General features: G+C 47.9%; 1 non-coding gene across 1 annotated transcript; it reads left to right on the top strand.

The window, feature by feature from the left end:
• Window positions 1-2,232: 2,232 nt before the first annotated feature.
• On the top strand, window positions 2,233-2,305 carry trnar-ucg (transfer RNA arginine (anticodon UCG)). Its single transcript has one exon. It is a non-coding gene; the product is annotated as a tRNA-Arg (tRNA).
• The last annotated feature ends 1,557 nt before the right edge of the window (window positions 2,306-3,862 follow it).

Below are 3,862 nucleotides of genomic sequence, written 5' to 3'. Positions count from 1 at the left end.
CCCTCTCTTCAAGAAGGGAGGAAGAGAGAAAACAGGGAATTATAGACCGGTTAGCCTGACGTCGGTGATGGGAAAGATGCTGGAGCCAATTATAAAAGATGAAATTACGACACATTTGGATAGCAGTAACAGGATCGGTCCGAGTCAGCATGGATTTACAAAGGGGAAATCATGCTTGATTAACCTTCTGGAATTTTTTGAGGATGTAACTATGAAAATGGACAAGGGAGAGCCAGTGGATGTAGTGTACCTGGACTTTCAGAAAGCCTTCGATAAAGTCCCATATAGGAGATTAGTGGGCAAAATTAGGGCACATGGTATTGGGGGCAGAGTACTGACATGGATTGAAAATTAGCTGGCTGACAGAAAACAAAGAGTAGCGATTAACGGGTCCCTTTCGGAATGGCAGGCAGTGACCAGTGGGGTACCGTAGGGTTCAGTGCTGGGACCGCAGCTATTTACAATATATATTAATGATTTAGATGAGGGAATTAAAAGTAACATTAGCAAATTTGCCAATGACACAAAGCTGGGTGGCAGTGTGAAATGTGAGGAGGATGTTATGAAAATGCAGGGTAACTTGGACAGGCTGGGTGAGTGGGCAGATGCATGGCAGATGCAGTTTAATGTGGATAAATGTGAGGTTATCCACTTTGGTGGTAAGAACGGGAAGGCAAATTATTATCTAAATGGAGTCAAGTTAGGAAAAGGGGAAGCACAACGAGATCTAGGTGTTCTTGTACATCAGTCACTGAAAACAAGCATGCAAGTATAGCAGGCAGTGAAGAAAGCTAATGGCACGCTGGCCTTCATAACAAGGAGAATTGAGTAGAAGAGCAAAGAGGTCCTTCTGCAGCTGTACAGGGCCCTGGTGAGACCACACCTGGAGTACTGTGTGCAGTTTTGGTCTCCAAATTTGAAGAAGGACATTATTGCTATTGAGGGAGTGCAGCGTAGGTTCACAAGGTTAATTCCTGGGATGGTGGGACTCTCATATGTCGAAAGATTGGAGCGACTGGGCTTGTATACTCCGGAATTTAGAAGGCTGAGAGGGGATCTTATTGAAACATATAAGATTATTAAGGGATTGGACACGCTGCAGGCAGGAAGCATGTTCCTGCTGATGGGTGAGTCCAGAACCAGAGGCCACAGTTTAAGAATAAGGGGTAGGCCATTTAGAATGGAGTTGAGGAAAAACTTTTTCACCCAGAGAGTGGTGGATATATGGAATGCTGTGCCCCAGAAGGCTGTGGAGGCCTAGTCTCTGGATGCTTTCAAGAAACAGAGGGACAGAGCTCTTAAAGATAGCGGAATCAAAGGTTATGGGGATAAGGCAGGAACTGGATACTGATTATGGATGATCAGCCATGAACACAGTGAATGGCGGTGCTGGCTGGAAGGGCCGAATGGCCTACTCCTGCACCTATTGTCTATTGTCTCAATCTACTATTCTCTGAATAAACCAATTTATTCACCCCCCCTCCATATCATTTGTTCAGTGGAGGTCAAAGCCAATGGCTAGGTTCCTAAACCATCCACTGAAGAGATTACTAAACAAATGATAGGTGATCTTGCCCACCTCTGTGAGGGAGACGAACCTCAGCTTCCTCACTGTACCTTGGTTAGTAATGAGGGATTTTTAAAAAAGTACAATTAGTCTTAGTATTGATGATCATTAATTTTAAAAATCTTTCTACCTCAGAAATGGCTAGCATGAGAGGGCACAGTTTTAAGGTGCTTGGAAGTAGGTACAGAGGAGATGGCAGGGGTAAGTTTTTCACGCTGAGAGTGGTGAGTGCGTGGAATGGGCTGCCGGCGACCGATACAATCGGGTCCTGGACAGGTACATGGAGCTTAGAAAAATACAGGGCTACGGGTAAAGCCTAGGTAGTTCTAAGGTAGGGACATGTTCGGCACAGCATTGTGGGCCGAAGGGCCTGTATTGCGCTGTATGTTTTCTATGTTTCTATCTTGGTCAGACCTGGGGGAAACAAGTTAGTTTTAAATTGCAGAATCCGGAAGGTTAACTGCCTCTCTTTCCACAGATTCTTCCTGACCGGCGGAGCGTTTTCAACATTTTCTGGGTTTTATTTCAGATTTCCAGCCTGTTTGGTTCCAATGGGGAGTGAAGGGGAGCGAGCGGGTGCAGGAAGCAGGCGGAGTGACGGTCGGGGCTGGCTGCAAGCCTCCCGTCACCACTGCCGATGTGTAGCCCATAGCAGCAGCTGCACTGACCGCGTGGCCTAATGGATAAGGCGTCCGACTTCGGATCGGAAGATTGAGGGTTCGAGTCCCTTCGTGGTCGCCTTTTATGCAAAGTTTTTTTAAAACGTGTTTTAACATGAGCAGCAGTGTTTCACCCTAGCGTTTAAACCAGTTTATTTAATTGTATATAAAATGTTTGATACTATTCGGGAAGAGAGAATACGAGCCGTGTGAGGGCGCGTTCCTTCCCCGGGACTGCTTCAAACCGGCGGTCTTCAGCCCGGCACTCCGTGGAATCCGTCCCTGGTCCCCCCTCCCCAGAGCAGGACTGGGGCAGTGGGCGAAGCCCGGGACTGTGGTATCTGCCACCCTCTGCTCTGCCCACGTCAGCTGGTCCGGTTAGGGCGGGGAGCTGCTGGTTACTTATTATAATTCCGGAATGCACAGTCAGGACTTTCGGCTCCTCAATCACAAGCCGTCCACGGGGCTGATAACACGCCCACTTACCCCAATGGGTAAAAAATATTTGTGACTTTGTACTTCCCGGCTACAGGATGGGTCCCAGACTGCTGCCCGCCTGACCCGAATTTATTTCTTCCTTCTGTCTTGCCAGCTTTTCTCTTACTTCAGATCCCCGACATTGTCAAACCTTATCTTTAACCTTAAAGACGAAGTCCCTGAGCTCATTGCAACGCCAGTGACAGAGTCGGTCCAGGGTACAGACCGTGAGCCGACATCCTTTGGAAGGAATAGAGAAATCACTGGCATATTACGATCCACGTGTTCCTCTCCGAGTTTTTAATCTGAAAGAACTAACTTTATCTCCCTTCAGTTTGTAAACAAATTTGGACACGTGACCACTGAGGCCTTGTCTGAGTAACAAATCTACTGATGGCGGCGTTGCTGCTGTTCAGTGCCATTGTGCCGTTCGCAGGGATTGGCCCTTCAATGTCAAAACGATACGCTCTCTGGCCATTTCAGGGTGTCAGAGCGCAGGAGTTGGTAAATTTCTGGACACAAAGGGATCAAGTGATATGGGAGGATACTGGGAATATGGTATTACGGTGGAGGATCAGGCATCACACACAAAATGCTGGAGGAACTCAGCAGGCCAGACAGCTTCTATGGAAAGAGTACAGGGGGCATATTGGGCTGAGCCGACTGCCGACCGGAGAAGATTAGGAGTAGATTTAAAAGGTGAGACACGGGGGATGGAGAAACACAAGGTGATAGGTGAAACCAAGAGGGAGGGGGATGAAGTAAAGAGCTGGAAAGTCGATTGGTGAAAGAGATACAGGGCTGGAGAAGGGGGGAGTCTGACAGGAGAGGATAGGCTGTGGAAGAAAGAAATGGGGGGAGGAACACCAGAGAGAGGCGATGGGCAGGTAAAGAGATAAGGTGAGAGTGGGAAAAGGAGATGGGGAATGGTGAAGTGGGGGGGAGGGGGGTTACCAGAGGTTCAAGAAATCGATGTTTATATCATCAGGTTGGAGACTACCCAGACGGAATACAAGGTGTTGTTCTTCCAACCCAAGTGTGGCCTCATGGCGACAGTAGAGGACACCATGGATTCACATATTGGAATGGGAATGGGAAGTGGAATTAAAATTGGGGCCACTGGGAGGTTCCACTTTTTCTGGCAGATGGAGTATAGGTG

Source organism: Mobula hypostoma, chromosome 22 (assembly GCF_963921235.1).
Source record: "Mobula hypostoma chromosome 22, sMobHyp1.1, whole genome shotgun sequence".
Classification (NCBI taxonomy): domain Eukaryota; kingdom Metazoa; phylum Chordata; class Chondrichthyes; order Myliobatiformes; family Myliobatidae; genus Mobula; species Mobula hypostoma.
The sequence above is the reverse complement of the archived record's forward strand: the minus strand, read 5'-3'. Positions and strand labels throughout refer to the sequence as shown.